Genomic DNA, 11,192 nt, shown 5'->3' on the forward strand with positions numbered 1-11,192 from the left:
GGCTCTAGTGTTTGAATGTCAACTGTTTGGGGACTGTTGCTTTGATTTTAATCCCTGTTTGACATGAAATGTTATCCTAGTCTTACTAGTGATGTGTGTAAACTATATACATGAGCATTTATACTTCATGTGGGGAAATGGGTGAGACTTCACCTGTGACTTCCTTTTCTCATTTCACTATGAGAAATACACTGAAGTGCTTGATGTGCGATTGCTTTAGAATTCCTGGTTTTAATGGGATAGTGTGGTTATTTGATTTTTTTTTTCAGTCACTGTATTTTGCAGTTCTCTTCTGGTCCTTTTTATATTCATCAATGATCTTACACTCCTGCTTCCTCTACACGCTTGACCATAGGCAGTCTTAATTGTAATAGCTGTTTTTTCTGGTTGGTTTTTTTTTTTTTTTTTTTTTGTGATGGAATCTCGCTCTGTCTCCCAGGCTGGAGTGCAGTGGCGCCATTTCGGCTCACTGCAAGCTCTGCCTGCCAGGTTCACGCCATTCTCCTGCCTCAGCCTCCCAAGTAGCTGGGACTACAGGCGCCCGCCACCACGCCTGGCCAATTTTTTGTATTTTGTTTAGTAGAGACGGGGTTTCACCGTGTTAGCCAGGATGGTCTCGATCTCCTGACCTCGTGATCCACCCTCCTCGTCCTCCCAAAGTGCTGGGACTACAGGTGTGAGCCACCGCACCCGGCCGTAATAGCTGTTTTAAAGCTTTTCTTCACTAATTCCACCATCTGCATCAATCTGAGTCTTTTTTATTCTCTCTGCTAGAGGTGAATTCTAGCTGTTTTGTTGCATGCCTGGTAATTTTAGGTAGAAGACCAGTGTAGGGCCAGAAAAGGGGTTATCCCTTTCCTCACCATTGTAAAGGATCACAGCTGACACAAAACTGGTTAACAAGAGAAAAGCATGGTAAATTTGTTACATGCACACGTGCCCATGGGATCCACACAAAATGTGAACTCAAAGAGGGGCAGATGGTTGAGACTCAAATGTCCACATCATAGGGGAAGGAGAAACAGGGGAATGAATAGGTCCAGTGCTCATACAATGGTTCACAGGAACGTTGGTTCACAATTGTTGTGACATTGGTTCACACACCAAAGACTGTCATACTATGCAGATAAAGTTTCTTAGGTAACCTCTTGGAGCTGCCCTAAGAAGAATAGAGGAAAAGTCTGTCTGAGTGTGGTGATGACTCCCCATCTTCTCTCTGGTGGTTAATCTTTCTGGTTTTTGAGATCCCTACGGAGGGAGTCTAAAGACCATTGCATTTCTTTTGGAAAGGAGCTTTCTAAATTCTAGCGTCCCTCCCTGCTCTTGGAAGGGGAACAAAATGAGATTAGAAGGGCCTTGATTCTGAGGCTGCTTCTAAGAATTTTCAGCATGTCACAGAACCAGTATTTGAGGTTTCAACTTCTGAGTCCCAATGTCAGTGTTAAAACATTTCCCAATACAGATGAAGTGGACTTTCTGTGGTTAAAATGAGACACACACCCAAAACAGAATCTCATGGCTGGGAGGATGAGTTAGGCACATATTTCTGCGTTAATTGCCATAAGGTTCTTTCCTGTAATTAAGCAGAAACCACTGCTGCTGAAAAGCATTGCCGAAACAACTACAGCTGGAGAATTTCCCAGCTGACCCCAGGAAACTGCCTGACCCCAGGTGACTGAGCCTCCCTTGACGGTCCCAACACAACTCCAACTGGACAGAGGACCGGCCAAAAAAGCATTGTTTACCAGTAAATAGCCCCTAACCTCAGGCCAGTTTCGGCCATTATAGAGACTGTGCACTGTCTCTGTGCACTACAGTTCACTACTTTTTTTTTTTTTTTTTTAAACAGAGTCTTGCTCTGTCACACAGGCTGCAGTGCAGTGGCACGATCTCGGCTCACTGCAACCTCTGCCTCCCGGGCTCAAGTGATTCTCCTGCCTCAGCCTCCTGAGTAGCTGGGATTGCAGATGCCTGCCACCATGCCCAGCTAATTTGTGTATTTTTAGTAGAGATGGGGTTTGGCCATGTTGGTCAGGCTGGTCTCAAACTTGTGGCCTCAAGTGATCTGCCCACTTTGGCCTGCTAAAGAGCTGGGATTATAGGCGTGAGCCACCGCACCTGGTTACAGTTCACCTTCTGGCATAAAGAGACAAAGTCCACATAATTTTGATGCTAAAACCCCATCCCAAAGTAAACATGGAATGTTACATATGTTTACCCACTGCACATGCCCCTGGCTTCCCTCATGAATATTCATAGATTTCTCCAACCCTGCTCAATCTGTATGTAAGGTTAACCCTAGAAGACCTAGATACCAACTTCCCCCTCCCTCTGCCAAGCATACCCTTTCAGGTTTCCCTGGAAGCCGTGTTCCCCAATCTGAGAATTGCTTCTTCCTCTGAAGAGAAAGTTTTCTTTCCTTCTTCCATGGATCTCATGTTCTTCGGCTAACACCAGTATTGTGCATTTTATATTTTGGGGGTCTGGGTATTATGTGTTCCTTTAACAAAGGATGGGTTTTGCTCTTTGCTGTTAAGTTACTTGGAAACATTCTTGCTTTAGGGGATTGATTTTGGGGGGCCAAGGTGGGCGGATCACCAGAGGTCAGGAATTCGAGACCAGCCTGACCAATATGGTGAAACCCCATCTCTACTAAAACTACAAAAATTAGCCAGGCATGGTGGTGTGCGCCTGTAATCTCAGCCTGTAATGTCACCATGTTGGCCAGGGTGGTTATGAACTCCTGACCTCAAGTGATCTGCCTGCCTTGGCCTCCCAAAGTGCTGGGATTACAGGCGTGAGCCACTGCGCCCGGCCAGGATGATCTTAAAGTGGAAAGCACGGAGCCCATTTAGGGGGCTTCCTGGCCATATGGGATGTCAACCTAAATAAGAAACAGAGAGAGGCTCTCTAAAGGAAGTGTTTTTTAGGGAATAGGACATTGCAACAGGAAATATTGTAGTTAAAGTATGTCCATATTCAGGGAGGTAAAGGAAGACAAAGGATTTGAAGGGAAAAGTGGGGAGATTACATAATTGTTTTTGAAATAATTATCCGGCCGGGTGTGGTGGCTCACATCTGTAATTCCAGCACTTTGGGATGCCGAGGTGGGCGAATCAGAAGGTCAAGAGGTCAAGACCATCCTGGCCAACATGGTGAAACCCCATCTCTACTAAAAATACAAAAATTAGCTGGGCATGGTGGCACCTGCCTGTAGTCCCAGGTACTTGGGAGGCTGAGGCAGAAGAATCGCTTGAACCCGGGAGGCGGAGGTTGCAGTGAGCTGAGATCGCACCACTGCACTCCATCCTGGCGGCAGAGTGAGACTGCATCTCACAAAACAAAACAAACAAAAAATTATCCTTTGCTACAAAGATCAATAATAAGGGTGATACCAGGCTGTGTTTGGACAGGCAGTTGCTGGGCAGATGTACTTGCAGAAGTGTTTTTTTGTGTAAGGTTGTGATGGCCTTTGTGCAATGTTGTGGTTTTTGTAGAGTCTTTTTCATTCTCAGGCATAAAAGTGTGAGAACCTTCTCTTCATGGCCTTCCTTGGCTTTATTTGTCAGGATTTTCTTAACCTCAGTGACTCCAGATTATGACAATTTTCAAGGGTATTGGGAAGGCGGCCTGAAATTTGACTATGGAAATGAAGAGAATGTGATTTTTTTAGGTGACATGAAAAGAATCAAGGATTGCCAGGTGCGGTGGCTCATGCCTGTAATCCCAGCACTTCGGCAGGCCAAGGTGGGAGGATCACTTGAGGTCAGGAGTTCGAGACCAGCTTGGCCACCATAATGAAACCCCTTCTCTACTAAAAATACAAAAATGAGCTGGGTGTGGTGGCAGGCACCTGTAATCCCAGCTACTCAGGAGGCTGAGGCAGGAGAATTGCTTGAACCTGGGAGGCGGAGGTTGCAGTGAACTGAGATTGTACCATTGCACTCCAGCCTGGGTGACAGAGTGAGATTCCATCTCAAAAAAAAAAAAAAAAAAAAAAGAAAGAAAATCAAGGATTACACTTGGGCCAATGACATTCAGTTTAAAGTGACTTAAGGCACACAGTCCCTCGCTGTCTGCTCACTGGTACTCCCCCTTGACATGAAGGTATGATTCTGAAGGATTGAGTGGTATGCAGTGAACGGTGCCTGAGATACCAGTTTCATTCTGAGTGGGGCCATGAGGGCACCCAGGCCTGTATCTGAGATTCTGAAGCCAGAAAACAATCTCAGCAGCATAGTCCCAGCATTCTTGACCACCCTGTGTACAGCCCTGTTCTGCTTTTTCCCACCATCGGTTCTTACATCTATTAACCCAGCACTTTGGGAGGCTGAGGCAGGCGGATCACTTGAGGTTAGGAGTTTGAGGCCAGCCTGGGCAACATAGTGAAACCCTGTCTCTACTAAAAATACAAAAATTAGCTAGTCGTGGTGGTGGGCACCTGTACTCCCAGCTACTTGGGTGGCTGGTAAAGGAAAATCACTTGAACCCAGGAGGCAGAGGTTGGGCAGAGGTTGCAGTGAGCCAAGATCACACCACTGCACTCCAGCCTGGGCAACAGAGCGAGACTCCATCTCAAACAAAAAACAAATGTAATCAGAACACTGATTCAGACGGTCTGACTACATTACATCCAAGGCTTTTGATAGCAGCAGGACTCTTGTGAGCTTCCGAGACTGCCAGAAGAAAAGAGGAGCAAATACATTTCCACACTCAGGAACCCCTTGACTGCATTCCAGCAGCTCAGACTGAGTTCCTGCAGACTCCTCTTCTATTTTCTAAAAGGTATTGTGTTAATTTTGGAGTAAATTTTGCTTTAAACACTTGATAGAATTCTCCACTGAATGCATCCGGCCTAAAAATTTTTTTTTAGTCTTAAAATTATGATTTCAATTTCTTTTCTTTTTGTTTGGAGACAGCGTCTCACTCTGTCACCCAGGCTGGAGTGCAGTGGTGCAATCTCGACTCACTGCAACCTCTGCCTCCCAGGTTCAAGCAATTCTCCTGCCTCAGCCTCCCGAGTAGCTGGGATTACAGGCGCCTGCCACCACGCCTGACTAATTTTTGTATTTTTAGTAGAGACGGGGTTTTGTCATGTTGTCCAGGCTGGTCTTGAATTCTTGACTGGTGATCCACTTGCCTCAGCCTCCAAAACTGCTGGGATTACAGGCATGAGCCACCACTTCTGGCTGATTTCAATTTAATAGTATAGGACTATTCAAATTATTTATTTCATATAGGTGATTTGTGGCAGTCTGGGGTTTTTTTTTTTGTTTGTTTCTGAGGAACTGGTATATTTCATTGAAGTTGTCAAATTTTATGTTTATAGAGTATTCTCTTATCTTTTTGATGTCTGCAGGATCTGATTTGTCTAATAGCCCTTGTTTCATTACTGATACTGACAAGTTATGTCATGTTCCTTTTTTCCCCCAAGTCTTGCTTCTCAGCAAGAAGTCCTGTTGGGTTGATTCTCAGCCCTGCTTTAGAGCTGTGCCCCACACATTTCGATATGTTGTATTTTCATCTTCATTCCTTCCGTGCATTTTGATTTCCCTTAAGACTTCCTACAGACCCATGGATTATGTAGAAGTGTGTTATTGATTTTCCAAGTATAAAAGTTTTTTTTATGTTGTCTTTCTGTTATTGTTTCCAGCTTGATTCCATCATGGTCAGAGAACACATTCTGTATGATAAAATTCTTCTAAATGTGTTGAAGTTTGTTTTATGCTCTGGAAATTGGTCTATTGGGTGTATGTTCTCTGGGCACTTGAAAGGAATGTATGCTGTTGTTGGTTGAAGTGTTTGACAGATGTCTGTTAGACCTGTTGGTGGTGTTGAATATCATTCTGTTTCCTTGCAGATATCCTGCCTAGTTGTGTCCTGATGTTGAGGGAGGGATGTTGAAACCTCCAACTACAATTGTGCACTTGTCTAATTGTCTGTTTCTCTATTCGTTTTCTTCCACATTTTGTTTCACATATTTTTATAGCTCTGTTTCTTAGTGCATACACATTTAGGATTGCTATGCCTTCTTGGTGGATTAAACTTTTTATCATTATGCCATTTCCTTCTCTGTTTTTTTTTTTCTTTTTCTTTTGTTTTCTTTCTTTCTTTTTTTTTTTTTTTTTGAGGTGGAGTTTTGCTCTTGTTGCCCAGGCTGGAGTGCAATGGCATGATCTTGGCTCGCTGCAACCTCCACATTCTGGGTTCAAGTGATTCTCCTGCCTCAGCCTCCTGAGTAGCTGGGATTACAGGCATGGGCCACCATGCCCAGCTAATTGGGTATTTTTAGTAGAGATGAATCACAGTGGTTTTAAACTCCCTGTCTGATAATTCCAATGTCCCTGCTCTCTGAGTCTGGTTCTGATTTGTGTTCTCTCTCTCTTTAAACTGTTTTTTGCCTTTGAGTATGTCTTGTTATTTTGTTTCTTGAAAATGGGGCATGATATGGCTGGGCAGGGAACTGCAGTGGACAAGCCTTTAGTGATGTGGCGATAAGGTGTGGGGGCAGGCAAGCATGCAACAGCCCTTTGATTAGGTCTCAGTCTTGTAGTGAGCCTGTGCCCCTAGACTGAACTTCGCAATGCTGCTCAGGTTGTTCCCCTCCACCCCACCCAAGTCCTTAGGTGGGAGAGGATGGGATGGCTGCAGGGAACTGAAGGTGGGTGGGTATTTTCCTTCCCTGAAGGCATTAGGCTCTGAAGGGTTAAATTGTTTCTTTTTGCCCAGGTCAGTTAGGCTCTGAGGAAACCTCATTAGGTTAGTCTCTGGTTAAACTGTTTATTTTGGTCAGGGAAGGCTGGGTCTCCCTCTGTTGCCCAGTCTGGAGTGCAGTGGTGCCATCACAGCTTACTGCAGCCTTCAACTCCCAGGCTCAAGCCATCCTCCTCCCTCAGCACCCCCAAGTAGCTGGGACTACAGGCATGCAGCACCACACCTGGCTAACTAAAAAAAAAAGTTTTTTGTAGAGATGAGATCTCACTTTGTTGCCCAGGGTGGTCCCGAACTTCTGACCTTAAGCAGTCCTGCCACCTTGGCCTCCCAAAGTGCTGGGATTCTGGCATGAGCCTAACAGTTGCTTCTTGGGGAAGATCTTAAGAGCAGAATGCTTATATTTATTTCAAAATGGCATATTTCAAAATGTTTATTTCCCTTCTCCCTCCCAGACACACAAAAATCTGGGATTTTTTCTCAGATATTTACTGTGAGAACCTGGCTGAACTCCAGCAGGTAAAATTCACGAAAGCGTAGGGAGCCCCCCAGTACTTGGGTCTTCCTGGAGTTTTCATCTCAGACTTGTCCACACTGAGTCTCTGGCAGGTCGTCAATTACAGTTCTGGTTTCCCTGCCTGGCACAGGTTCCCCACGTTTCAGCTCCTAAGTTTCTGTTCCAGTAAATTGTGGCTGTCTGTATTCACCCGTCCTCTCTTCACTTCGGAGAGGGCAGAGAGTGGTCCTGTATCCTCACATCTCTTACAGATCTTTTTCAGAAGAGTTGTTGATCTTAATCTCTCTTTCAGGAGTGGAGATTTCTTTATTTAAAAAAATTTTTTTTTGGAGATGGAGTCTCGCTCTGTCACCCGGGATGGAGTGCAGTGGTGCGATCTTGGCTCACTGTGACTTCTGCCTCTCTGGTTCAAGTGATTCTCCTGCCTCAGCCTCCCAAGTAGCTGGGACTACAGGCGCCCGCTGCCATGCCCAGCTAGTTTTTTGTATTTTAGTAGAGACGGGGTTTCACCATGTTTCCCAGGCTAGTCCCGAATTCCTGAGCTCAGGCAATCCACCCACCTGGGCCTCCCAAAGTACTAGGATTACAGGCGTGAGCCACCATACCCGGCCAGGAGTGGAGATTTCTAAGCTTCTTCCATGCCAGACTAGAACCAGAACCCAGAGTGGTATTTCTTATTTTTATTTTTTTCTAGAAAGTCAGTCTCGCTGGGATGCCCAGGCTGGAGTGCAATGGCATGACCTCAGCTTACTGCAACCTCCACCTCCCAGGTTCAAGTGATTCTCCTGCCTCAGACTCCCGAGTAGCTAGTATTACAGGCATACACCACCACACCTGGCTAATTTTTGTATTTTTAGTAGAGACAAGGTTTTACCATGTTGGTCAGTCTGGTCTCAAACTCCTGACCTCAAGTGATCCGCCCACCTCGCCCTCCCAAAGTGCTGGGATTACAGATGTGAGCCACTGCACCCAGCCCCTCTATATGTATTTAGACCCATAGGACAATTATAATTTTTGCCTCCACTATCAAACACAATTTAGAAAACTCACGAGGAGAAGGGAAGCCTATTGCATTTGCCGTCCTTTCTTCCTGGCAGAGATGAAAGTCTAGGCCCTTCTTCCATTTCTGTTGGCATGGTGGGGGTGTGGACATGGTTTTTCTGCAGTTCTGGCTGGAGTAAAGCAGTCACTGTGTACTGTCGTGATAGGCTGTCCCTTTCCTGGTCTTTTGGCTAGAGAGAGGAGACTTTCCGGGGGTGCTTTTTGTGTGCCCATTTGCATTTCGGAGTTGCCAGCTTCCTTGCTTCCAAGACTAGGATATATGAAGTAAACAGAGACCCAGAGAACTCATCACCATGTTGTCACTTGAGTCTGACTGAGTGCCATTGCCAGTGGCTTGCTTCTCTCTACTTTTCAGAGTTTTCTTATGTTTTAGATACAATATCGAAGATTTGTAGTGTGTTTAGTGAAAAGAGTTAGGGAAATACATGTCTGTTTTCCGCAGAGCAGAAGTACAAATTTGGTTTTTTGTTTTTTGTTTTTTCTTTTTGAGACAGGGTCTCACTTTGTTGTCTAATCTAAAGTGCAATGGCATGATCATGGTTCACTGCAGCCTCAACCTCCTGGGCTCAGGCGATCCTCCCACCTCAGCCTCCCGAGTAGTTCGGCTACAGGCGTGTGCCACCACGCCCAGCTAATTTTGTATTTTTAGTAGAGACGGGTTTTCTCCATATTGGCCAGGCTGGTCTCGAACTCCTGACCTCAAGTAATCCGCCCACCTCAGCCTCCCAAAATGTTGGCATTACCGGCGTGAGCCACTACGCCCGGTTGAGTTTTTAATTTTTTACATCATTGTTGGCTGTTGGCTTTTGAGGGTTGGTGTACATATATATGTATGTGTGTATATATATATATGTATTTGTATGAGACAGATCTGGTCTTGCTCTATTCCCCAGGCGGCTGGAGTGCAGTGGCGCAATCTCAGCTCACTGCAATCTCCTCCTCCCAGGCTCAAGCAACCCTCCTGTCTCAGCCTCCCAAGTAGCTGGGACCACAGGAGTGTGCCATCATGCCCAGCTAATTTTCATATATATACGTGTATATATACACGTATATATACACGTATATACGTATATATGTGTATATATGTATATATGGATATATGTATATATGTGTATATATGTATATATGGATATATGTATATATGTGTATATATGGATATATGGATATATGTGTATATATGTATATGTGTATATATATGTATATATGTGTATATATGTGTGTGTGTGTGTGTATATATATATATTTTTTTTTTTTTTTTTTTAGAGACAGGATCTCACTATGTTGTCCAAGCTGGTCTCAAACTCCTGGGCTCAAGCAGTTGTCCCACCTCAGCCTCCCAAAGTGCTGGGATTATAGGCATGTGCCACCACGCCTGGCTAATTTTGTATTTTTAATAGAGATGGGGTTTCACTATGTTGGTCAGCCTGGTCTGACCTCAGGTCAGTCATCCGCCCACTTCGGCCTCCCAAAGTGCTGGGATTACAGGCGTGAGCCACTGTGCCCAGCTGAGAAAGGATTTATTTATTTATTTATTTATTTATTTATTTGAGACAGAGTCTCGCTCTGTTGCCCGGGCTGGAATGCAGTGGCACGATCTCAGCTCACTGAAACCTCTGCCCTCCTGGGTTCAAGAGATTCTCCTGCCTCAGTCTCCTGAGTAGCTGGGATTACAGGTGTGCACCACCACGCCTGGCTAGTTTTTGTATTTTTTGTAGAGACGGGGTTTCACCATGTTAGCCAGGCTGGTCTCAAACCCCTGGCCTCAAGTGATGCACTTGCCTCAGCTTCTCAAAGTGCTGGGATTACAGGTGTGAGCCACCACACCCGACCAGAGGAAGGACTTTTATGAAAGACAGCAACACATTTGGCTTTGTTCTGAGAAGCAGAGTGTAGAAGAAAAACAGTAGATACCGGAAAAGGAGTCAAAAGCCATATGATTTAGGGCCCACAACAAGGATTCTGGCTTTCACTCTAATTGCAAACAGAAGACAATAAAACATCTGATTTTTGTTAAAAAATCTTTTTTGCGCCAGGCGTAGTGGCTCACACCTGTAATCCCAGCACTTTGGGAGGCTGAGGTGGGAGGATCACTTGAGCCTAGGCGTTTGAGACCAGCCTGGGCAACATAGTGAGACCCCGTGTCTCAAAAACAAAAACAAAAAACAACAACAACAAGAAAAACAGAAGCAGCAGCTTGTGAAAGTGTAGAGTAGTGTAGAGAGAGATAACAGGGCCTTGCACTGGGCGAGCAACCATGGAAGGGCACCTGCAGTTCATGGCAACAGGGTGGGCGTGGCTCTACAAGTAAGGGAATGACTCCTTGTGCATCCAGGTGGACAGTTGTGCCATATGGAATTACCTATATGGGAAGATTGGTATTTAACACACAGGGAAATCACCATGCTACGTTCTTCTATGATTTTGACTATTTTAGATTCTACATGTAAATGAAATCATGCAGTATTTGTATTTCTGTGCCTTCTTTATTTCACTTAACATAATGTGTCCTCCAGGTTCATCCATATAGTCACATATGTCAGGATTTCTTTATTTTTTTAAGGCAGAATAATATTCCATTGTGTATATAAACACATTGTGGCCGGGCTCGGTGGCTCACGCCTGTAATCCCAGCACTTTGGGAGGCCGAGGAGGGTGGATCACGAGGTCAGGAGTTCAAGACCAGCCTGGCGAAGATGGTGAAACCCCATCTCTATTAAAACTACAAAAATTAGCCTGGCGTGGTCGCAGGTGCCTGTGTAATCCCAGCTACTCAGGAGGCTGAGGCAGAGAACTGCTTGAACCCGGAAGGTGGAGGTGGCAGTGAGCCAAGATTGTGCCATTGCACTCCAGCCTGGGTGACAGAGCAAGACACTGTCTCAAAGAAAACAAACAAGAAAACATT

The sequence above is a fragment of the Pongo abelii genome, chromosome 4, assembly GCF_028885655.2.
Source record: "Pongo abelii isolate AG06213 chromosome 4, NHGRI_mPonAbe1-v2.0_pri, whole genome shotgun sequence".
NCBI classification, from domain to species: Eukaryota; Metazoa; Chordata; class Mammalia; order Primates; family Hominidae; genus Pongo; species Pongo abelii.